Raw genomic sequence first — 27,177 nt, forward strand, 5'->3', positions numbered from 1 at the left:
CATACACACACACAAGCACAGATACCCACTGTGCTGACTACACTTTCTTACGTTCCATATTCTTGAAACTCCGGCATTTGGAGTGTTGATCCTAGAAAGACTGCCCCTCCCAGGGCTAACTAATTTCTAGAGATAACAAATTACTTCCCTGGGAGTAAGCCTTTAATAAATAAGCCAACCAATCCAGGGTCCTTTATCAAATTCTTCTTTATCAAATTCTCAAACACCAAGCCAATATTCCCCTTGCCTTAAATCACCTCAGGCTCAGATACCAAACAACTAGGGACCATCCCTATATTCCTGAGCCCACCCAAATTATACAAAGTATTTAATCCTAAACTTACTCAGTGTATCTTCCCTGCCTCACCCATTTCTTCCCACAAAAATCCCAGTAAAGGCTATGGTAAGCCATGCTCTGCCCTCCCCTCTTCTGCCTCCTGATTCATCCTGTTATTTCCCTGTATGGCTCTGCACATCCTGGTATGCTATGCCATGTGTTTCCAGGTATCTGTAAGTGTAAAATTCTTCCTCTGTGACAATTCATTTCTGTGTTTGTGTGTCTTACCATACCAGATAAGAACAAATCTTGGGTACATTTTTAACACATCCAAATTCTGAAAAAAACCAATAACCTAAGTGCTTTAGATCATTCACTGTTACTAGGCCACATAAAAATAGAGGGACATGGATGAAAAATTCTAGTTCAGTGCTCTAATTCCTAAGGAAGAAAGCAACCTCTAAGTACTATCTCCAAATCTCATTCTATCTAACTGAGAATGAGGGTCCTTACTTTAAACACCAGGCCTGTGAACACAATTGTGTTTTTATGAATCTGTTTATATAATATGTATATACATATGTGCTGTGAGCTTCTTAAGGCCAAGCATGATAACTCACACTTTTTTGCTGCTCCAAGCAAAGGGAAGGATCACATTGCATAAATAATATTTTTTAGTGATTAATACATGCCCACTGAAGTTAGAGTTTGGACAAAATTGTGGATTTGCCTCTTACTACCTTAAGCAAGAAGTTACTCATGGCTCAATTTCCTCAACTATAAAATGGATATAATGATATGGCATACCCCAAACAATTAAATGAGTATTAAATTTAATAACTTTAGCAAAGTTCCTAGAATATAGAAAATCTTCAATAAATATTTTCTAATACGATTATTGTGGTGAGTGCTTCAGAGTCACAGTTAGGTGAAACAGCATTTAAAACAAAGTCTTTTCTTGCTATGGCAAAATTGCTTACATCTACCCATCAGTTTAATTAGGAAAAATAAAACAGAAAGGGAAAATGTATTAAGCACATTCTGTAAGCCATCCATGGAGCTAGACCCTTTGCTTTATGTATTTCATCTAATTCACACAAACACAATGAAGTGACATCATAATTGCTTCACAAATGAGGTGACTAAAGCTCAGAGAGACCAATCTCTTTAAGATAACCCATCTTTTAAGTAGCAGAGTCAGGATTTGAATAAAAACCTTTAGGGGCGCCTGGGTGGCTCAGTCGGTTGAGCGTCCGACTTTGGCTCAAGTCATGATCTCACGGTTTGTGAGTTTGAGCCCTGCATCAGGCTCTGGGCTGACAGCTTGGGGCCTGGAGCCTTCTTCAGATTCTGTGTCTCCCTCTCTCTCTGCTCCTCCGCTGCTCACACTCTGTCTCTCTCTCTCTCAAAAATAAATAAAGATTAAAAAAAAATTTTTTTTTAAACTATCTAATTCCCCAAGCCCACTGGTCTTTGTTGTCTCCCAAGTACAAATGTACTCCAATATCCTGGGAAAGTTCAATTATTATGGGAGTTCCTGGGAACTGGCAGAGAGCAGAAATGATACAGTGATGTGCTCCTTAGCAGAGAAAATGTCCAAAGTTGCCCCTGTAAACAAAAAACGTGGAGGGCACCTGAGAGTTGCAGTCAGTTAACTGTCTGACTCTTGATCTTGGCTCAGGTCATAATCTCACAGTCCATGAGTTTGAGCCCCATATCAGGTTCTGTGCTGACAGTGCAGAGCCTGCTTGGGATTCTGTCTCTCCTTCTCTCTGCCCCTCCCGTGCTTATGCTCGTTCTCTCTCTCTCTCTCTCTCTCTCTCTCTCTCTCTCTCTCTCTCAAAATAAATAAATAAACTTAAAAACAACATGGAGTACAGATAAAAGGACTGAGGAAAGTGCTTGTATGAAACATGAAATATAAAAAGGAAATAATGACATAAAGAAGTAGATGAAACAAGAACTGCAAGAATTTAGAAAAGAAGTGGGGGGAAAAAGTACGGCATCACAAAAATGAAGTTTACATTCAATGAGCAGTAAGGAGAGTAAACCCTGACACAAATATAGTAAAAGACATGGAGGATGTAGTTTAAAAAGTGAGTAAAATAAGATGGAAGTACAAAAAAAAAAAAAACCTGTTAAAAAAATCAGAGAAAAAGATGACAAATACAGAAAAAACTAAGTAAGACAACATGAGTCAAAGAGACATTTCTGAAGAAATCCCAAATAAAGAAACAGTAAAATATTTCAAGATATAATTCAAAATGACTTCTGCTTGCTATCTCAGGTAGCAGCTCTCCAGGACAAGTTAGTTCTTGCAGGGGCATTCTGACATTCTCTACAGAGTTACATACATCAAATCAGGCTCTTCAATTCCAGCTCTATCAGCCAATCCCAGGAGTGCGATGTTTTGAATAATAAAATTGAGTTCTCAGGTATAAAAGCTAAACTTTTTTTCCAAAAAGAAAGAAAGACTGATCTACAAATTAAAATTAAAAGATACATCTCATCCCTAGGAAAACAAAATCACAGAATAATTGTCCAACTTCAAAGATAAAAAAGAATCCTTTTAGGGGTTCCTGGGTGGCTCAGCTGGTTAAGTGTCCAGCTCTTGATTTTGGCTCAGGTCATGATCTCACAGTTCATGAGTTTGAGATCGGGCTCCAAAATGGCAGTACAGAGCCTGCTTGGGATTCTGTCTCCCTCTCCCTCTCCCTCTCTCTCTCTCTCTCTCTGCCCTTCCCCTGATTGCTCTCTATCACTCTCTCTCTCTCTCTCAAAATAAATAAATAAACATTAAAAAAAAAAAGAATCCTTTTAGTATACTGAAAAAAAAATATCAGGTCACTTACAGAGGGTGAAAAAAGTCATGCAGTAAAGCATGCTAACAAAGTCCACAAAAAATGGAAAAAAAATAAACAGTAAAGCAATGCTAACAAAGTCCACAAAAAATGAAAACTGTAACCCAAGAATTTTATTATCTACCAACAGAAGTGTAAAAACAATAGGTACATAATTCTGAAAATGCAAGAGTTCAGTGACCATAGTTTTTCACTTGTGGAAGCTACTAAAATTATTACCTAAACAAAACAACTGAAAGGCCTCCTTAAAATAATCGCTGGTTATTTTGTGTATTTCATCCACTCAATCAAAGGAGAGTAACTAGAACAACTATAGGTATTTATTTATACAACAGAAGGTAAATGTTATAAATCCTGGGGATGTACATATAATTAATAACATTTTTAAAGTGAAAGAGAGGGAAGCTATGTGGTGACTTAAGTACAACTGAGTTTGACTACTGTACAGTTAGAATTAAAGACTCCAATCCTGAGTCTAAAGGGTGGACCCTGGAAGCCAGGACACAAGAGGAGAGTTGTAGGGGCGCCTGGGTGGCTCAGTCATTTGAGCGACCGACTTCAGCTCAGGTCATAATCTCACGGTTTGTGAGTTTGAGCCCCACATCGGGCTCTCTGCTGACAGCTCAGAGCCTGGAGCCTACGTCAGATTCTGTGTCTCCCTCTTTCTCTGCCCCTCGCCTGCTCATGCTCTGTCTCTGTCTGTCTCAAAAATAAATAAACATTAAAAAAATAAAAATAAATAAATAAATAAAAAAACAAGAGGAGAGTTGTAAATAGCCCTTTACCCGGCAGACCCCAGCCATGACAAGAAAACTGTGGTTAGAGGGCCTCAGTGAAGGAACTCTAAGGAACCTTCAACAGTATCCCAGGAGAGTGTCAGTATTTGGATATCTGCTGTCTTAGGTTGGGTTACTAAGAAGCAAACTCTGAAATGAGGGTTAATGTGTAATAAGTGACTTATTAAGGAAGTATGTTCAGAGAATCTGGTAAGAAGGTGGGAGACAGGACAAGGAAGGAGAAGAAGCCAAGGAAAGATGAGATTTCCAGCATAGTTCCAGCCTCAGGCTTATCTCAAAGGGAGCTCTGGGGCATAAATTACACCTCAAGAGTTCGTCCCTTTTTGTGGCAAAGGCATAAGGCTTCCATTTTCCTGTTCCAGTCAGTCATTGCTTCGAATGAAGGAATGAAGGAAGACATAAACTCCCAGACTACCAGGCACACTTAGATCTCTACACTTATAAGTGAAGAGGCTGCAGTAGCCCAAGGGAGTTCCTCTAAAGAAAGTGGCAGGTGCAAGTTCCCGCAGCCCACCAAACCTGGAAGAGCCAGAGAAAACAAAGTGAGTGGAGAGGAGCAGCAAACGAGCAAGGATGGGGAACATCAGAAGGCAGGCTAAGCCCCAAAGCACATCTGAGCCAGAGCCAGGTCCCAGGTAGCTAAGTAAGGGGAGATATTTCCACTGGGAAGAGAGATTGATATTTTGATTCTATATTAATTCACACTCTTTAAATGAAAATGAGACTCTCCATAAATAACTGAAAGTGACTAGAAAAACTAAGGGAAGTACCAGAGAATTCATCCATGGGTGGGCAAGGAAACAACAGAGGTAAATTTTAAGTAAATTTGGTCATGAGCAGAAATAAAGTTACTTGTTTATAAACTCCAACTCATTTAACAAACTGCTTACAAATATGTGCTACATACCCCATTAATTTGATTATATTCACATAGGTTAGATCTGGATGGGGGACAGGGGAGGCAACAAACTGGTAACAGCAGTTGCCCCTGGGGAAGGGGACCAGGTGACTTTGAAGCAGTCAAAAATTTATTTAAAGGGCGCCCGAGTGGCTTAGTCGCTTGAGCATCCAACTTCAGCTCAAGTTATGACCTCATGGTTCATGAGTTTGAACCCCACATCGGGCTCTCTGCTGTCAGCACAGAGCCTGCTTCAGATCCTCTGTCTCCCTCTACCCCTTCCCTGCTCACACTTGCTCTTTCTCTCAAAAATAAACACTTTTAAAAATTTATTTAAAAAATAAAATCATTTAGGGGCAACTGGGTGGCTCAGTCGACTAAGCATCCGACTTCAGCTTGGTTCATGATCTCATCGTTTGTGGGTCTGAACCCCACTTTGGGCTCTATGCTGACAGCTCAGAGTCTGGAGCCTGCTTCAGATTCTGTGTCTCCCTCTCTCTCTGTCCCTTCTCCACTCACACTCTTTCTGTCTCTCTCTCAAAAATAAAACATTAAAAAATTAACAATTAAATCATTTAAAGTTAAAATCCTTTAACTAATAAGAAAAATAAAGCAAACAAAATCAAACAGGAAAGTAAGCTGAAGTCAGGTATGAGTTAGTTTGTGAAGTGTATCGCACAGTCTCATCAACTTGCTATGAAGGCAAATTTGGCTCTAAGTTCTTGGCTACCAGTATGAAGAAAGGAACACCACAGTTCCCAGTATCCATCAGGGGAAAACAAACCATTTATTTAGGAAAAGCAATGCTATTCCTACAACTAAGATTAGAACTAAATTTCTCCTATGGGTCCTCTCTTTTGGATCCTAAAAAGGAGTCAACATTTTCACTAACCTCATTATTATAAACAGGGGGAAACTTCATAGAGTTGCCAATCTTATGGTATTAGTTATTATTAGTAATAAGAACTAAAGGTGATATTAACCAGGGATCATTACTGGCTTCATAGGTGAAGTAATGAAATCATAGCAATTATCTGGCTTTAGTAGGAGCAACAGGAAGAAAACTAAGGAGTCTACAGCACTGAATCATTAGGCCGTTGCTTGAAATTCACTTACTCTTTTGACTTGGATGCAGCCAACCGTGTGCCAAAGATTGAATTTCACAATGGGGCACCTGGGTGGTTCAGTCGATTGAGTGTCCAACTTTTGGCTCAGGTCACGATCTTGCAGTTTATGAGTTCAGGGGCCGTACTGGGCTCTGTGCTGACACTTCAGAGCCTGGAGCCTGCTTCCGATTCTGTGTCTCCCTCTCTCTCTTCCCCTCCCCCACTCATGCTCTGTCTGTCTCTCTGTTTCTCAATAAATAAATAAACACTTAAAAAAGTAATTTCATGAGTATTTGTCTTCAGATAATATTTGAACTTTGAGTCCTATGCACTACATAACAAATGAATAGTACAGTTGCACAAAATATTCACCTAAGTACCCTCACTGCAACCCAAAGCAAATGTGAACCACCTACCACTACACCTCTATTAGAATGGATAAAATTACAAAGACTGGACCATACCAAGTACTGGTAAGGGTGTGGAGGAATTGGAACTCTCATACATTCCTGGTAAGACTATAAAATGATGCAATCACTTCAGAAAACAATTTGACAGTTTCTTTAAAAATTATACATATACCTACCATATGATCTATCCATTCTACTCCTAAGTATTCACTCAACAGCAAAGGGAAACTATATCCATAAAGACTGATGCACAAACAGTAGCAGTTTTATTTGTAATAGCTAAAAACTGGGAGCAACCCAGACATCAAATCAACAATTGAATGGATAAACCAATTGCAGTAGAGTCACACCATGGAGTACTCCTCAACACTAAATAGAAAGGAACTATCAATACATGCAGTATCAGTGGTTAGTGGTTATTATAGGCCAGGCACTTTACATTGTTTCATTTTAGCTTCATGCGGACCCTATAAGCTAAGTACTACTCTCTTTTTAGAGTTGAGAAAACTAAAGCTAAGGGAAGTGAACAACTTCTCTGGGCTCATACAGGTGGGCACAGACCAAGCAAGCCAGTCTGACTTGGCCAGAGACTGTTCACACACACTTTACTCACAAGAGTGCTTTGGGTTCCTTCGACCCACCAACCTCTTCAATGTAAAGCTGTACCATCCAGGAGATGACTTCCAAAAATTAGAAGGGGTTCAGAGTTTGTGGGGAGAGGGTAACTGTGAAGGAGGAAGAAACTTTTTCTTTTTACAGATAATGTCCCCAGAGGACTCACCCTTTCCTATCACTCAGCTCCAAATCCTCAAATCTTAATATTGATGTGTCAGATCTGGGGACCCATTGGAGTGCTCCCCAGAGAGTCTGCCACCTGTGTCAAGGCACAGGTCCATACAAGCAGCAGCTCCACCTGGGTACCTATTACTGAAGCAAGCTGCAATTTGATATTCTCTTACTGTTTACTTGTGCCTTAATTACAGGGTGGGGGGAAAGAGCGTCTAAAGTTTGCCAAAAACTTCGGTGATTTTTTTTTAAAGTTCCTTACTTTCTTTCCAGTTGTTCAACTCTGTTGGGAAAGGCAAAAGGAATGCTTTCAGAACTGAGCTTGCTGCTAAGTTGCCAGGGTTTAGAGATCTCTGCAAAGGTCATTGTTTTCTGTAAAGGTCATTGTCTTTTCATGAAAACCCCGGTAAAGCATGCCAATGCAGGAAAACCACCAGCTTGCCAAATGTCCAGTGTCCCAGTCACCTGCTCTTCCTGCCCTAGGAAGGATGTGGATGATCTCTGGAGTAAAGACATTGGATTGGTTTTGTTCCTTTCTTGCTCTTAAATCAGCTGCAAAATGCATGAACAAAGCACACACAGTATGATTCTCAAAGCCCCTGTACAGCCTCCTCGTTAAACACCAGCAGCTGCTGGGTGTTGCACAGACCAAGATAAGCAATATGACATTTGTGGCCATTTACACTGCATCCTGAGTGTACATCACTGTGCTCTCAACTGAATATCTGGAGTTTCAAGCTTTAAAGAATACCCCACCAGTGAAAACACAGAGCAAGGCTGAGCTCTGGGCCAGGGGTCCCGGGTGGGGTGGGGGGTGTACAGCAGGAGTGGCAGACAGAATCAAGAAACCTAATCACGAGTTACTTGCTCTTTAGAAAAGCAGTTCTGTTAACAAGAGAATTAGGGCAGGATGATTTTGGCAAGCCTCGTGTTATGTTAGCTGCACAAACTTTTCCTTTCCTCTTATGCAGCCTCTTAATAATTGGGTGGGAGCTTCTTTTCACATTTGACAAAGAGGCGATTCCTGTCAGATGTTTTTCAGAGGGGTTCCACCCTAGGTTTGCCAAGCACACACAATTCCAGATGCAACCCTGAGTCTATTTAGTTTGAGAAGATTAAAGTTTGTAACCTCCTTGCCATTGGCAGGATTTTCACTCTCCTCCTTTCCTCACAGTTTTCTCATATTACTTTAAGGAAATCTTACCCTTATCTTACACCATGTCTTCACAAAAAATATAAGGCAGTGGAGAAAAGACTCAGAGAGTTACCAGGGGCAGCTGGCATCTAGGTGGAAGCTGCCAAACCACACGAGTGTTTCCTAATTGGAAACATGTCCCTTCCCCACTGGGTGCCTCTAATTTACCTCTCTATAGGCAGATATTAATTTTCATAACCATGGTGGGGCTTGATGGAGGAAATTACTTCAACTACTTCCCTTCCATCTTCCTGCCTATTTCCACAGCCTCTATGTCTCCTTCCCTTCCTCCCACAGCTCTGCCTCAGCCACCCATCAGCAACAAATACAAATATAGCTCTCAATGGTGTTCCTGCATCTAAAAGACAGGTCTCCATAAACAGCCTGCACGAACCACACTCCAATCCCTGCAGCTAGGCCACTGCCCTGAGAGTGTTCTCATCATCACCTGAGGCTAGGACCAAGGTGGGGGTACCTTAAATATTACAAGGATGTACAGATGCTCCCACACTGATCATGCAAAAAGAAAAAAAAAGGTAAAGAAAAAAAATCCCCTGCAAAGAAATTATCTCTAGAGAAAGTTTGTTAAAAAGATGACTAAACATATAAATCTTCCACTTAAGGCAGACTACTTAAATATATGTGTACATATCCTTTCCTTCAACCCATTAATTCATTCATTTAATTTTATATCCATTTAGAGCATACTATATGCCAAGCACTATTCCAGGCACTGGAGATTTAGCAGGAAAGAAACTAAATTCCCTGCCCTGTGGAGCAGACATTGTGGTAGAGTGAAACACACACACACACACACACACACACACACACACACACACACACAAGAAACTAAATTCCCTGCCCTGTGGAGCAGACATTGTGGTAAAGTGAACACACACACACACACACACACACACACACACACACACACACACATATATATTTCAGGTTATGATAGGGATATGAAGAATAAGTAAGTAAGGAGGAGGAAATAAAGAGATGGGGACTGGGAATAATGTGTTTTAGATAAGCAGTCATGGATGCCCACTTGAGAAGATGACAGCTGAGCAGAGACCTCAAGGAAGTGAGACATGAGCCATAAAGATATCTGAGAGAAAACCACTCTAGGCAGAGGAGAAATCAAGTACAAATGTCCTGGGGTGGGAGTGAGCTTGGTACTTTCACAGAACAGTAACGGGGGCCCTTATGGCTGGAGTAGAAGGAACAAGGAGAGATGAATAGGAAACAAGGTCACAGATGAGGGAACCACGATGGCATAGGCTCAGAACGAGACTGGCAGACTCTGGCAAGTCCTGAGCAGAGTATAGATACCATATAATTAATGGTCTAGAAAGATCTCTTTGTGTGGGGAGAGACTGAGTGTTCAGGGACAGAAACAGTGAGCCAAGTTCAGAGGCAACTGCAGTAATCCAGACAAAAGGTGATGGTGCTGGAAAAAGGTGGTAACAGTGGAGATGGCAAAAGAGGAGGGTTTCTGGATATATTGAGAAGACAGAGCTACAGGATTTACTGATGTACTGGGTTGACTGCATGTTTTTGATACTGAAACATCAGAAATGGGGGCCTCTTGAATTCTGGTGTTTAGGCTAGGGGCAAAAAAGCTCCATTTACTGAGCACCTGCTATGTGCCAAATGCAGTCTTAGTTATTTTCACAGAGACTTCCTCCTTCTAAGTCTACAGTAGGTTTAACTATCTCCATTTCACAGATCAGGAAAGGGATAGAGATCTGAGCCAATGTAAGCCAGAACACAGAGCCCATCACCCTGAGCTCCTTATAGAGAGACAACCCCTGAGGGTGTGCAGAGCAGAGGGCTTGGTGAGTGTCCGTGAGCTCAGCAGGGGTAGGCACTGACATCCTCCATGGCTGCTGCAGCTTCTCATCAGAACTCCAGGGTGGAGATACAAGTCCAGGGTCTGACCCAGCCCTGACCTTCCTCAAGAGGATCCAGGATGCGATTGTTAAGGCTGCAGTTGCCAGAAGCAGGAAAGCCTACCGGGCAAAGGAAAGAGATCTTGGTGACCCTTCTAAACCTAAGCACAGCTTTCTTGTGCAGCCTAGGACAGCACCACCTGGCTGCTGCCAGCAGCCCCTATAGGCAAACTGACCTGAAATTCAGATTTTCCACATTTCTGTCTCCACACCCCAAAAACTTTCAGCTAACTATCCTGGGAGGAACCCAGAGGCTGTCTAAAGGCCAGCCAGGGCTGTTTGGAGGAAATGGGCCCACTCAATCTGAGTGCACCTGCACTGGGCGTAGTGTATTTCTCCTCTGGTTGCCAGAGTGACAGAAACAACAGTGGCTACTGAAACCCCCTTAACACCACAGCTCAGGCTGACCCTGACCAACGGAAGCCAACTCTGCACCCTGGTCCCTTCCTTGTTCTTCCACCCACCGATAAGTATCTGCTCTGACACCAAGAACTTACCCAATTCTTACACTGAGCTGAAACTGTTCTGAAAGCTTGATCAGCTGTGCTCTTCCTGGCACTCTTGGTTTTCTCTGATTCCCAGACCCCAGGGAGAGGGTAGAAGCCTGGATCCAGGCATGGAGCAGAATGTCCATCTGGGGGAGGGCTCCCTGGAGGCTCCTCTTTGGAACCGTTGCACAGGCTACTTTATTCTAAACCCAAGCACAATGTGTAGTCCCCTTAGGTATGGTCATGGCTGCAGACCCCAGAGTTTGTACCCCAACATACATGGGTCTGGCTACTTTCCTTATTAACAAATCCCATATCATGAGAGGCACTGAAGCTGTAGGTCCACCCCTTTATTGAGGGAATTAGTGCCTTCATCCCATACAAAAAAGGTCCTACTTTGAGAGGACAAGTGATTTATGGTAATTTATGATACCAACCTATTGCTTTGAAAGTGCCTAGGAAATGAACAACTTGTCCTGCCCATTAATTCACAAATGGGCATCATAAGCCAGAGACATTCTTGCCCTGAAGCAAAGTATACAGCCCCAGCCTCAAAATCATAGTGTACAGTGTGCTTGAATTTCCTCTCTCAGGCTGCAGCAGAGCATCTCATGCTGCATCAAAAGACTGAATACCAGAGTTCTTCCCTCCATTCTATTATGATCCACCACAGGAATTATCCTTGAGGGTGAGGGAGCAGGGTACCTCTGTGCTATTTCTTTAGTTCTCTTTGAAATCCTACAAGTTAGAGATATCATTTCCTTCATATTACAAATGAGAAAAACAAAGTTCAGAGAGATTAATCGACTTGCCTGAGATCACAGCAGGCAAGTAGCAGGACCATGACTTAAATCTAGATTTTCTAATCCACATTATACTCCAGAGGTTTGCTGAAGGGCTTAAATAAGGAGCTCTTTTTCTTGATTATCCTACACAATAAACTAAGGCATATTTGCTAAGCCCTACCTTCTAAATTCTTTTTTCAGCTCTCTATATAATGTGCTCTTCACTTTAATAGGCATTTACATGCGTGACAAAATAAAAGACAGCTTTTACTGAAAATCAACTTTCAGTTTCCATTCTTCTTGCAAATTTTTGCAGAGAGCATCTATTACATACAGAACACTTTGGCCATTACAATGCCATGATACATAGCTCCTCTTCTCATCAAACTTGCAATGAGGCTGGGAAGATAAGAAATGGACCCAAAGAAGACTATATCAAGCAGATATGGTTTGAGCCCTGAGAGACCGGTGCCCTCTAGGGTACTGAGAGGTCCAAGGAGTGAGACATCAATTCTGTCTGACATAATCAAGGAAGGATTCCTGGAGGGGTGACTTTGAAGCTGAGCTTTAACTGTCACATGGAATTTTCATTGAGATGGAGGATTTTCACTTAAAAAAAACATCAAATTGGACCTTACATTCAGATTTTTACACCCCTCCCCAAATTTTGATATAAATAATCATAGTATGTCCAATATCATTCTGCAACATGTCCCCTGACAAGGAGCATCTCCCAGAAGAAACAGGTATCAGTACCCAGAAAAACACAACCCAGTAGCCCATTTCATCTGACTCTATCCATTTTTGCATGGGTGACAAGCTTCCCCTCACGTTATACCATCCTCTCTTCCTTCACTGTCTGGTGTCTGCCTGCCTACAGCAGCCAGTAAAAAGCTTAGAACTGCTGAAGAGGGCTATATTCAATACTGTTTCTCATTCTCCATTTAGAAACCAGCAGAGTGCTCATTTCTTAAGATAGAGTAAGACAGGCCTTGTACAGACAGGTGATTGATTCCAGGACCATTTACCCCAAAGAGAAAGGTTTTTGTCTCATCTTCTACTGTGACTTTGCAGCTCTGATTCTTTTTCTTTCATTGTTCTGTATCTGTCATTAACAGAGCAGATGACCATTTAATCCAGAAAACCAGTTTGCTACACTTGAGGAAATCTCAGGGTAGCAACTGAGCATGGGATGTGTCTGGTTTGTATTTAGTTCTCCCTAAGAAAGCCCTTCTCCCTTTCTCCATTCAACCTAATTACCTCCTACCCAGCCATTGAACTCCAGCTGAAAGAGTACCCTTTCAGGAAAACCATTTCCCCTCCACACATCTATGTCTAGGTCAGGTTTCCCTGTTACATGTTCTCATTTTAGCCCTCTTTCCTACTTTGTAGTTATAGGTTAGTGTGTGTCTGTTACATTAAATCTTAATCTCCATGAAGGCAAGTATTACCTAAGATTATCATCGTGTCGGACAGATGGAAGGAACTCTTCCAATAATTGTGGACCAAACCACTGAGTGGCAACCTGACATAGTGATAAATGAAGTCAGACAGACCTTTGCTGGAATGCCACCTCCAACACTTACTATTTAGACAATTAATTATGCTCCACATGTCTCAGGTTCCCCTTCTACAAAATGAGGATAACAACATATATTTCACATGATTATTATGAGAAAGATATATATGAGAATCTAGTTAGAACCTTGTGAGTGCTCACCCAATGATACTAATTTCTTCACCTGCTTTATCACAACTGAACCGGAACACCATGGCTCCTAGGGTATATCCGACCTTGACCCTTGGGTCACACACACCTTCCTTCATAAACCCCAAAGCCCACTCTATAATTAAAGATTAGAAATTCTCTCTGGGGCTATATGAAGCTGAGTCAAGAGGTTCCATTCACCCTCTATGTCTGTCAGGATTCTAAGCTATAAGCAACAGAAACCAACTCTTATTCATTTAAGCAGAAAAGGTGGTTATAAAAAGCATAGAAACTCAAGAGTTCCTAGGATAGTGAGGAACCAGGCTCAGAGTCTGTCCACCAAGAACAATGCCCCATATTGGGCCATGAGGCTGTCCCAGTGAGCCACTGCTATCATCACTACTGAGCACAGACCCTGTAACAGGTACTATGTGCATAGCTGGCACTGGGCATTGGATGTTGGCTATGAAACCACACCCCCTGTAGCCTCTAGAAACTAAATGTAGTGTCACTGCTACCCACCCTCACCAGAACGGTATCCACAGGGTGTCTGTTTTTGCTCTGACTCAAAATTGAGGAAAGACAATTCTGACTGATGGACCCTGGATCAATATGTCCAGAACCTAGGTGCAAAATAGTCTGAGAAAACACAAATGTGCCATGTTCTCCATGAGAGGAGGCTTTGCCTAATCAGGTAGAGAATTCCCCTAAAAAGGAGAAGGACTCAGTCACTGTGATCCAAAAGGAATGATAATTGCCTGAATTTGCCCAGGCAAATTCCTATCTCCTGGGTTTCTCCACACCATACCCTTGCTAGCCTTGTGGACTAAGCCCCCTAACTACCTCTCCCCACATACAAGCATTTTCTAGGTGACTCGTTCCTGCCCCATATTCCAGTTGATCTAAAATATCTCTAAAATAAATATGAAATTGTTTTAATTCTCTAAATTTTATGTTTACATAGTATTTTAGAGAAAAGTTCTTTCTCTCATGTGGTCACCTCTGTCAATGTCTGAAATGGCCAGTTTTGGTGAACATTATGTTCTTAATATGGTCCTCAAAAAAAAGTATTCTTTGGTCAAATTTGAGAAAAATTCCTTTATAAGAGACACAATGCACATTAGCCAATGAAAGATTCTGAGAAGTCAATGAAATAAAGAAACTTGAACTTTCCAACCCAAAAACCCCTAAAGCTTATTTGACTACAAACACTACCACATTTTTATGATTGTCTTCATAACACTGACACCTTTTCAGAACTAAAATATGCTACAAAAGAGATTCCACAAGATCTACTCAAAAGATTTTTCATACTCTCTTCTTCTTCTCTGTCCTGCATCCCTAAATAAAATTATCCCAAAGTAAGGGAATCTTGACTGGGCTTGGGGAAGGGGAACAAGAACAATGCAGGGGAGGCAGAACGCAAGATCCTTGCTATTCAAAGTGTGTTCCATCACCCAGGAACTTAGGAAAAATGGAGGATCTCAGGCCCTACCCCAGGTTTTCTGGTTCTCAGAAAACCAAAATCTGCATTTTACCAAGATCCCCAGGTGATTCCTAGACACAATGGAGTTTGACCCACACTGGCATAGATAATTTCTATGCCTACATACTACAATTCCCGGTAATAAACATTTAAGGAATTCAATTCACACCCAAATTCCCTCAACCAGATAAATTTGTCTATACTCCCAGGGGATTTGGTCTCTTTCCCCTTAAGATTTTACAGAGCTCAGCATTCCTTCATGGGGAGGGCCTCTGGGATTCTGGAACATTAAGGAAACCTAAGCATTTTGTAGTTTGGCCACAGAGAAGGTGAGCTGAATTCTATGATCTTCTTTAAAACATCCTGTGGAAGCCCCTGACCCCCTGCACTGAAGGATGTGCTGTCTATACCTCTGTCTCCTTGTACACCCAAGAGATACTACTATAACTGGTTAGACAGGGTGCAACTAAGGAAGTTACTCAAATCAGAGAGCTAAAAGCTATCAGTTAGAAGGGAAGAAGGGAAGAGACAAAAGCAGGGAAGAAATGTGTTTTGTTTTGCGGAAACAACAGTTTTAGCGAACTAGGTGTTTCACCTGATAGCCCCTTATATGAGCCAATTTGAGCCACACTGGAGCTGAAGAGCTGTACAGAAGCCCCCCTGAGTTGCCCAGAGGTTACCTTTAGCTCACTATAATACTAAGATCTCCTCTTATTGGCAGGGGTTTCCACCATTTTTGAACATGCGATCTATGCACTAGCATATTGACATGCTAGGCATGCACAATAGAACTCAGTGCCTAAGAAAGAGAATAGATATAAGTTCCTTAATGTATATGTGAGCTCTCTGCCTCCACCCCCAGTACACTAAATAAACACTTCTTGTACTAACACCATAGGGAAGCAGTGCTTCCGATCTCCTTACTTGTCACAAGTAAAAATGTCTTTTGCTTTCAACACTTGCTTGGATTGTATTCAAATTTAATTACTCTAGCAGCGAGCTCCTGGAGTTTGGTTACCTAACTACCTTTAAGCTTGGTAGCATTTAGAAACCCAATTCTGCCAAGTACAAAAGGAATTCTAAAGAGGAACTTAAGTAGTTTTCTGCAAAAACTAGAATCTCTCAAACACCAACATGTGTGTTAAAATATGGCACAGTTTTGGGGTGCCTGGGTGGCTCAGTTGGTTGGGCATCCAACTTCGGCACAGGTCATGATCTCACAGTCCGTGGGTTCAAGCCCCATGTCAGGTTCGGTGCTGACAGTTTGCAGCCTGGAGCCTGCTTTGGATTCTGTGTCTCCCTCTCCACTCCTCCCTTGCTCGCGCTCTGTCTCTCTCACTCTCAAAAGTGAATAAATGCTAAAAATAAATTGTTTTAAATATGACAGAGTTTTAAAAAATGTAAACTGTAAACAAACCAATTTTAGCATCTGGACCTCAGTCTGTCTGCCATCTCATTCACGTGCCTTAGGTTACAAAAGGTCTTACTAATTCCCATAATGCCCTGCTTTGCACCATAGGCTTTCAAGGGATTTGGAGAGAAACCTAGGTTCAAATACTGGCTCTACTACTTACTAATTTAGTGGCACCAACCATTTTACTTTACCTCCCTTAGCTGTGGATTCATCCATGTCAAATGGAGTGTGAGGACAAACTTCCCAGAGCTGTTCTAATGAGGATTCCATCAGGTAGGTGTGAGAAGCACCAGCACAGTGGTTTGCTTCAGTAAGAGCTCCAACCCCATTAGACCCTCACATGCCCTCCAAGCCCAGGCCAAGCACCAGCTCAGAACTTCCCAGCCCACAGGCCTCCAGCCTCCAGTCAGATGACTACCCTCCCAGCCCTGCAAGCTAAGGAAATGACCACCTACATCCTCCCTCACTCCCCTAACACCCCACCTTTACCTTCCCACTTGCCACAGACCACAAGCTCCACAGAATGCAATTTCTTTTTATCTCCTCAGCAACCTTGAGGGTCTCTCCTAACCTTGGAAAGGTCTGGGGAGGGAGGCAAAGGAAGGGAGCAGGGGAGGAAATGGGAGAGGAAGCACTGAGGGATTCCTTCCTCCAGGACCTACAATCTGGGGTTCATCCCTCCTGTTTCTGAGAAATAAAGAAGAAAAAGGAAAATTTGGCATGCTTTCTTCTTAAGCCACATGAATAAAGTAAATAATGAGCCTGCTTTCTTCTGTTTAAACTTGGAGCTAGTACAAGTCAATTCTATTAACCAATTTCCACACATGGATACAGATTCAATCTTTGCAGGGTATATTGTGATCTATAATAAGAAAAATACATTTGTTCTTCTTCCACTGTTACTGGTTCAGAGCTCTTAAAACCTTGAAATTTTCTAGGTGATAAGAGCCTCAAGGGTATCTTTTGTTAACAAACATAGGCTAGGCAGAAAGCCCCCCTAGGTAACCTAAGGATGGGAGCTGGTTGCTAGGAGAACCAATTACATGATAGAGGGTTACAACTTTCAGTCCCCCTACCACCAGGGCTCTAGGGAGGGGAGAGGGGCTAGAGATTGAATCAATCTCCCAAGGGCCAATGATTTAATCAATCATGCCTTGTAATGAAGCCTTTATAAAAACCCAAAAGGACATTGTTCAGAGACCTTCTGGGTTGACCAACAGGTGGAGATACGGGGAGAGTGGCACTCTGAGAGGGAACAGAAACCCTGTCCCTTTCTCTCATTCCTTGACCTATGCATCTCTTCCATTTAGCTGTTTCTCTGAGTTCTGTGAGCCACTCTACCAAATTAATTGAACCCAAGGCAGGGTCATTGGAATCTCCAATCTATAGTCAATTAGAAGCACAGGGATTGTGCTGGGATTGTGACTGGAGTGAAGGACAATCTTGCAGGACTGAGCCCTTAATCTGACGGATCTGATGCTATTTCCAATTACAATCTGTTAGAATTGAGTTGAATGGCAGAACACCCAGCTGGTGTCTAAGAATTGCTTGGTAGTATGGGGAATCCACCCCCGCCCCCCGCACACACACACACATGCACACATACACACACATGCACACACAACAGAAAGTGCAATCCTTTTAGGGAGGAAAAAGGAAAATTATTTGTAAGTTACCCATCCCTTATAAGGAAGAGACAGAGATATGACCATTAGATAACCAGATTCCAAGTGACATATGCACTGAGGTCAAAAAAGACCACAGGTCACTGACTGATGCTTTTTCCAGATCCACTTGTGGGCTCACTGTCACTACCAAAGTAATATTATTGTTAATCATCACAGATATGAGTGTTTCCCAGATGACATAACTTTTTCTATGGACACAGAGCACACAAATTAGCAATACTAACAAGCTGAAGATAATTGGTATTTCTAAAGACCAAATCATGCTTAAATGCATTAAGTGGCAAAATGTACAGTAAGATCTTTTCTGAAATATGCTCTAAAAATAACTATACTTTAAATAGCCAACAAATGATTTTTAAAATTTAGCAACAATTCTCAGTTTCCTAAAGTACTTGGAGGAAGCCCAATTTCTACATCCAGGACTAAGGATGGGCTACCAAAGGATTTAATGGAGGTCCCAGAAAGAGGACCTCTCATAGCTGCATCTCATAGAGCTACTCAAAGTATGGCCCATGGAGTGGAAAGGTTGACATCATGGAGAGCTTGTCATAAACAGAGAATCTCAGGCCCCACCCCAGAGCTACAGAATCAGAATCTGCATTTTAATAAGATTTGCATAGGATCCAAGTGCTCATTACAGTTTGAGAAGGGATGTTTTAAAATACCAAAAATGTAAGGGGTAATTCCATTAGGTTACTCTCTGCAGGTACTCAGGGGAAGGCAGATTCATTCTGTCACAGCCATGACACAACTATAAAGGGACAGTATTTTTTGTGGCATTACTCACCAGGGCAGGAGAATTGCACTTCTGTTTAGAGATCCCCTGACACACTCCTACTCAGATAAATTAATGGTCCCAACTCAGTGGTGGATTCCTGAGACAGGAGCAATCAATTCACATGTCAATATACCTAGGGATCCACATGGCCCCTACAAGAAGTCTACAATTGTGTTCAAGGGCTTACAAGGCCTAGGTGGTAGGCTGGTCTTATTCTTCTCCTTGTTATTTACAGCTACACTCATTAACCTTCAACCAGCAGCCATATCATAACACAGACATGCTAGAAAACACAATGAATGATAACAGATTATCCTCATGGAATGAAGCATGGAGTAAAGAATGAGGAGGGAATTAGGAGGAGTATTTTATAATTTCTGTAAGAACTGTGCCATGACCAGTATGATGTGTGGTTTTAGGCTTGGAGTGGGAATGGAGAAAAGTAGAGAGGGGTTCACAACAAAAACTGGTTTCTGGTTTTTATTTAATAAATTTAAGTGTGTTCTTAAGGCTCCTTGACTTTCTGAAAATGTCTCACAATTTGTGATCAGAATGTTTGATAAAATAGTTTAAACTGAGCAAAAAATTGTCTATACCAGAACATTATCATATTTTTTAAGCGCACCCAAGTTCTATATGTAACAAATAAAAATAGGCATATTTACTCATGTGATAGCAAACTAACTCAGTGTGTGTTACCAACAGCCCACCTCCAACTGTGCTTGTTTGCCACCATTTTTTCCTGTCTCTCTGAGAACAGCCAGAAAAATTACAATAGTCAACGGCATTAACATCATTCTACTTCCAAACCCTACAATAATAAAGATAACTAAACTTCACAGAAAACTGGGAAAGAACTGAAAACTACCTTTTAGAAAGGCTGATGGTGGTTTCTTACTTTTGGAGGAGTCCATGTACATGGGAAAAATGATGTTAAGGTTTAAGATTGCCTTTCAGTGGTACTTATCCAAATTTTATTGTCCATATATACTCACATATCTTTCACTTCAAAATCTTGTCCCAAAATTTCCCAAAGAAAATTCATTTCTCCAAGTCTCCCTCATCCCCATAGGAAGAAAAGCCAGACTCCTAGGGCAACAGCCCCAAAAGGTTCCTGACTTGATAAAAGGAACTGAACAATGTATAATAATATACACGATTTCTATGGCCTTTCCCCTTTATAAAGCTCTTTTAATAGGCATCATCCCAATATTCTGAAGAATTATGAATTGTGTTTAATTAAAGCCTGGGTGAAAGAAGTGGAAAGAAAGTTATTTTGAGGTTGTTCACATATCTTCAGCCCCTCTTATCAAGGTTTCAGAGCTCTACTTTAAAAGGTTAGGGGGTGGTAGGAGGCAATTATGTCTCTTCGCTAGCAGCTGCCAGAGATTACTGCCATCAGAGTAATTATCACCAAATAATTGTCCCCTTTCTTCCCTGCTGACAGGGCAGAAAGGGAACAGAGACTCATCTAAAATAGATTCTGTACTTGGCTGACTACAAGTTGGATAGCTCAGGTCAGTGGGCATCCACTTAAGGATTTCAACTCATGCCTGTAGACCTTACAGAAAAATTAAAATTCATCTTATACAAAAGGGAAAAGCATTAAATGTCACCTGCTTGAGGTTAACCAGATTTCTTGAAGTTGAGAAACTGTGGTTTCAGACTAGAATAAGTGCTTATCTTAGCCTAAAATTATTCTTTTCTGCTGACAATGTTTTTAGAAGATGGAAACAAGAAGAGCATTTTCTGGAGCCTTGAACTTTGACACAAGTACTTGGCTTATCTCTAGGGCAGTTATGAAAGAGACAGCACTAACAACTCCTACCCTCCTGCTCTCTGCCTTTACAACATTCACAGGTTGGTTTTTAAAATCGTTTACTTGGCTGGTCTCTGGAGCAGCCACAAAGTCCAAATTCTCCAAGGGAGTCCTCAAAGTTATCATAAAACTGAAGACAAGACAGGGTAGAATGCTACAAATTTAATAGTGTCACTTTCAGGATACTGTCTACCCAGGAATTCCCTACACTGCTAAGAAATGAAATGTTGCATACAAACAAATATTTATGGACAATTAATCCTATACAGGTTAGTGGGCAAGAACAAGGCAGAATAGACTATACGAATCTTTACAATCTGTTAATGTGAAGGTGGGAAGGTGGCCATTTCTTTATCTTCTCACATTGAAAGCCTTTAATTTCACCCAATAAACATGCATTAAGGCTTCATGGGTACCAGACATTGTGCTAGGGGCTGTGTGGGTAGGAAGGAACTTGAGGTAACCAAGATAAACTCTCTGCTCTCAATGAGTTCTGAGTGTAATCCCAATTCTTTTCTAAACGAGACAAATTGCAACAAGACTTCTGAATTAGAAGCGTCACAGGATCAGAGCACCTGGGTGGCTCAGTCCGTTAAGCATTTGACTCTTGATTTCAGCTCAGGTCATGATCTCATGATTTGGGAGATTGAGCCCCGCATTGGGGCTCAATGCAGAGCCTGTCAACGCAAAGCCTGTTTGGGATTCTTTCTCTCCCTCTTTCTCTGCCCTTCCAATACACTTGATCTCATTCTCTCTCTCTTGCTCACTAAATACATACATACACACATACATACATACATACATACATACATACATAGTCACAGGATCAGAGTTTGAGATTTGGTTGTACAACTTGCTAGCTATTGACCTTGGGCAGGTCACTGACTTTTCTATGCCTCAGTTTCTTCCTCTATAAATTGAGGGTAATAATATTCTGACAATCTATCTCACAGGACTGTTATGAAATTAAGCATGAAAAATCTCTTTATAAAGTGCAATAATTATGCAAATATGAGTATTATTATAATTATGGATTACAGCGAAAGAGCTATTAGAATCCTAAAAACAATGGCACCAGCTGCATAAACAATAATCCTATCCAGAAACTCCCATTTTCTAAATCCCCTAAAAAACAGCACATGAGAAAGGCAGGTCTGCTTTCCTTCAAAGGCAAGGATTTATTATAGACATTTGTGTCATCCTGGTGCCAAGAGCACAATAAGTGCTCAAAAAATGTTGAAAAAACAGAATTGCTATTGCTATGTGGCTCCACAGTCAGATTAAAGAAAAGGAAACCAAAGGGGGTAATGTGGCTACTGCTAATAGGAAAACTGGGCTCAAGAACCATACATCTTAATGGTCCCAATTCATCAACTTCTCTTCTTATGTAATCATGCAAGTATGTCAGTAGTAATAGTTTACCATATACCAACCATAAGAGATTCCTCCCCTCCTTTCTCACCACCACAAGACTTGTTGTGTGGAGCTTTGATTGTTGCTTGAATTTCAGGAAGACTGTAAAATCACAGTAGTTAGCCTAGAGAAAATGTTTGACAAAGCTATGGAACCATGAATTATGGAATCATTGGAAGCCAACTTCAAAGGTATGAAGTGTGAGTAGGAAGGGTATTCAGTGTCAGAGTCTAGATGGTATAGGATCTAGCAAAAGGCTTGAGACACACACCAAATGGTGGGGCACTGATTTCTGAAGAAGATAATGATAAGTGGAGTTGTAGTTAATATACTGCCACTTTTGATCCTTGGGCAAATAGCTTAAATCTTTTCATCTACATTTTCTAAATCTGTAAAATGCACATACCACCTTTCTCAATATACCACAAACAAAACAACAGCAAACATCCTTAGAGGCCATTAAAAAAGAGGGGGTGAGGGTTAAAAAAAAGATCATGTAGGTTGATACTGAAATTGACAAGGAAGAAGGGTAAGTTACTGACCTGGAGAAATAGTACTGTGAAAACAGTTCTCCATGTAACTGTGAAACATATACCTGTAATTAGGGGATTGAGCTCTGAACAGACAAAGTGCTCCTTATAATAAATGTTCCCACACTACTACCGCCAAAGAGAAACCCAGTTACTTGTGTGAACAGATCAACCTTGAACCCCTTTTTCTCTGCCCTGCCATCTTAGCACTAAAATTGATGACAGTGTCTGAGAAGAACTCTCAAAGTGCAGAAAACTGGGACATTGGTAATAAAACACTTGGCCCACATAGGCCCCTGACTGTCCTTACACAAAACAGCTTTTACTTTTCCCCTCTGCCATTGTCCACAGGACAGAGTATTGGGAAACTGCTTTAAAAGAGGGAAATTATTAAAAAAGGGGGGATTATCTTGAAACCAAACACATTCATTTAGACTTGAACAAAGATGATCACGGGGTTGGGGGATGAAGAAAAACAGTTTAAGAGAAGGGAAAGGAAAAGAGAAATAAATTCAGGCCTCCAAAGTTTCAATCAAATGTATTTACAGAAAAGTTCTCACATCCTCACCTCTATGGAGGCCAAGACAACCAACCAAATGTGCTGAATCCAAGCTCTGCCTTCTAGAATATGATCATATAGGCAGGCCCTACTTGACTAGCTCCTGAATCCAGCCTTCCACACCCAAACCCAATCATCTCACCTTAAATGACAGAATTCCAGGACTATTTGAAATGGCTTCAGACCTTGTTTTATAGGTGAGGACAGAGGTGAGCGGTTAAATGACTTGCCCAAGGTCTCAGAGCTAGTGAGTTAGAGCTGAGATCTTCCAATACCTTCTACCTACTCCTACAGACAAAAGTCAGTGGACAATGTTTTATTTTATTTTTGTCTGCTGAGGGAGCTGGCTTCATCTTCAAAAGAAATTTCTCCAATAACCAAGTTATCAAACCCAGAAAAGGGATTTGCCATTATTTTTCATATCTGTATACCAAAAATATCTCTGTTACAGCACCTAACAGAATACCTTAAAATTCATCCCAGGAATCGATTGTATAACCAAATAAAACCTATTCAGAAACGGACACGTGTGCAAATAGCAGATCCCTTCTATCTGCCTTCTCTCCTCTCTTTATCACCAGCCCTCAGGCTCTGGGAGACTGCCACACTCAGTCATAAGACTAAGGATGTGTTTAGACTTTGTGTTGACAGATACGTAGAAAAGCACTAGTTTCATCTACTGTTTTTGCATTGCATTTGTTGTGACAACTAACACACATGAGTGCACATGTGCATGCGTACACATGCGCGCACACACACACACACTTCAAACAAGAAATGAATATAAAGCAGCTAAAACCAGACAAGTTCTAGATCACTAGGGCTTGAGATTCAAACCTAAGATTGTATTCCTCGGGCTACATTGGCCTGAGGCCTCAAGCTCCTCTCCTACACTCTGCCCCTCAACTCTTTTGGATCCTTCCCAGATATGGCCCACATACCCCAATAGATCCAGGCTTTAGACCCTCCTGTACCAGGTGATCAATGCCTCTTCCTCATCCCTCTCCTGAAGGTTTCTGTGGATGTAAATCTGGAAGGCCTTTCTTATACAACACCACATTCCTACTCTGGTAATTTGGCCTGTCTGAAACATGGCAATTTCTAGTGCTCAATTAGTTCCATTACCTGTGGGTCTAAGCTTGCATTTCTACTTCTCTACTTTGAGCCTTTCTATAAGGCATCAGCTCCATTTCCTAGCCAGAAGTAGAATCTCACCCTCTCCCAATTCAAAACTCCATAGAGCCTCTGGATCACCCACAGAATCCTGTTTCATTTCTTATGTACCTCTCCAGATTATTCATTTGAAGAGGAGAGGTGACAGGTTTTGTTAACTGATCCTCATTCTCACTGGTGGCCTAGTCATCATCTCCTACACTTTTGAATGTTTCAGAGTCATTGTTTGTGTTCCCCTGTAGCACTTCTCTAAGGGAAGGATATGGGTGAAGTAGTTTATTTGGCTGTTGATCCCAAGAAAGCATACAGAGGGAATGTGAAACAGGGAAGGGAGGAAACCCAATAAAGAGAGTGTTAAGAAACTGTAGGTACTATGGGGCGCCTGGGTGGCTCAGTCGGTTAAGCGTCCGACTTCGGCTCAGGTCATTATCTCGCAATCCGTGAGTTCAAGCCCCGCGTCAGGCTCTGTGCTGACAGCTCAGAGCCTGGAGCCTCTTTCAGATTCTGTGTCTCCCTCTCTCTCTGACCCTCCCCTGTTCATGCTCTGTCTCTGTCTGTCTCAAAAATAAACGTTAAAAAAAAATTTTTTAAAGTAAACTGTAGGTACTCCCCAAAAGCCAAAGAAATCTTGAGAAAAAGGAGCTAAGCTAGAAGAATCATGCTCCCTGATTTTAAACTATATTACAAAGCCACAGTAATCAAAATGGTATGGTATTGACACAAAAACAGACATACAGATCAATGGAACAGAACAGAGAGCCCAGAAAAAAACAAACAAAAAAACATGTATACATGGTCAATTTATGACAAAGGAACCCAGAATATACAATGAGGAAAGGTGTCTCTTCAATAAATGGTGGTGCGAAAATTGGAAAGCAACATGCAAAAGAATGAAACTGAATAACTATCTTATACCATAAATATACATGAACTCAAAATGGATTAAAGACTTGAACATAAGACTGAAACCATAAAACTCCTATTAGAAAATATAGGCAGTAAGTCCCTTTATATCTTGGCGATGATTTTTTGGATCTAACACCAGAAGCAAAAGCAACAAAAGTAAAAATAAACAAGTGAAATGACATCAAACTAAAACACTACTATACAACAAAGGAACAATCAACAAGATAAAAAGGCACCTTCCTGAATGGAAGAAAAATATGCAAATCACTCTTCTGATGAGTTAATACCTAAAATATATAAAGAACTCCTATAACTCAATAGCAAAAATAAATCTGATAAAAAATTGTGCAGAATATATGGATGGACATTTTTCCAAAGAAGAAGGCAGATGGCCAACAGGTACATGAAAAATGGTCATCATCACTAATCAGGGAAATGCAAATCAAAACCACAATGAAATGCCACCTCACACATGTTAGAATGGCTATTCTCAAAAAGAGAAGACATAAATGTTGGCAAGGATGTGGAGAAAATGGAACTCCCAGTGCACTGTTGGTGGAAATGTAAATTAGTGCAGCCATTATGGAAAACAGTACAGAGTTTCCTTTAAAAAAATAAAAACCAAACTACTATACAATCTAGCAGTTCCACTTCTAGATACTTAAGCCAAAAAAAAAAGTAAACACCAACTCAAAAATATATATGTACTTCTATGTTCGCTGCAGCATTATTTATAATATCTAAGATATGGAAACAATTTAAGTGTCCACAGATGGATGAGTGGATAAAGAAACATGGTATATATATATACAGTGGAATATTATTTGGCCCTAAAAAAGAATGAAATCTTGCCATTTGCATTTACATGGATAGCCCTTAAGAGTACTATGCTAAGTGAGGTAAATCAGACAGAGAAAAACAAAAACTATATGATTTCACTTATTTGTGTGATCTAAAACTAAAACAAAATTCCAAGCTCACACATAAAGGGAACAGATTGGTGATTGTCACTGGCAGGAGGTCAGTGGGTAGGCAAAATGAGTGAAGGGAGTCAAATACAAACTTCCAATTATAAAATAAATAAGTCATGGGGAGGTAATGTATAGCACAGCAATTATACTTACTACTATATTGCATATGGGAAAGTTGCTAAGAGAATAAATCTTAAAAGTTCTAATCACAGAAAAAAGTTCTGTAACTATGTATGGTGATGGATTTTTTTTTACATGAAATTTATTGTCAAATTGGTTTCCATAAAACACCCAGTGCTCATCCCAACAGGTGCCCTCCTCAATACCCATCACTCACCCTCCTCTCCCTCCCACCCCCCATCAACCTTCAGTCTGTTCTCAGTTTTTAAGAGTCTATGGTGATGGATGTTAACTAGACTTATTATGGTGATCATTTCACAATATATACAGACATCACATCATTATGTTGTATACCTCAAACAAATATAATGTTGTATGTCCGTTATGTACCAATTAAAAGAAAAAAAAAAGAAGCTGCAGGGGACTAGAACTTACCGCTATAGGAACCCTCTAAGAAACTGTGTAGAACAGAGTAAGGGCAAAGAGGCTGAGTTATTTGTCCAGCCAAGCCTGTCCCTCCTTGGCCAAAAAGTTGCTCCTCAGATAATAACTCTCTGGCACTTGAAGTCTAACCTGTGTGCTTCCAAGCTCATGTGCATGGCCAGAGAATTCTCTCAGAAGCAAGAGGGTGTCAGTTTATATCTACAGTTGAACCCTGAATGAGGCACCTTTTGCAAAGGTGGTGGCTGCTTATCACTCAGAGTCCACCCACCCCAGTGTAATCTTTCTGATTTCAATCTAATTTAACATGTATTGAATGCTTACAATATATAACATACTAGACTAAACTCAGGTAAATAAAAACACATATAACACACAGTTCTTCCCCATGTAGAACTTGAGATCTGATATAGAAGACAACCATAAATAAAAGTCACAACAGAATAAAGCAGAATATACTAAGCACTGTATTAGAGGCACATGACATGAGAGCTGGAGGAAGATGAGATTAATTTTGACTAAAAGGAAAAGGCTAGCAAAGAAGTTTTCCAAAGCCAAAATATTTTAAGCATATGTTAAATCGACAAACATCTAATTCTCACCAAAAGCAGAAGAA

Source organism: Prionailurus viverrinus, chromosome A1 (genome assembly GCF_022837055.1).
Source record: "Prionailurus viverrinus isolate Anna chromosome A1, UM_Priviv_1.0, whole genome shotgun sequence".
Taxonomy (NCBI): Eukaryota; Metazoa; Chordata; class Mammalia; order Carnivora; family Felidae; genus Prionailurus; species Prionailurus viverrinus.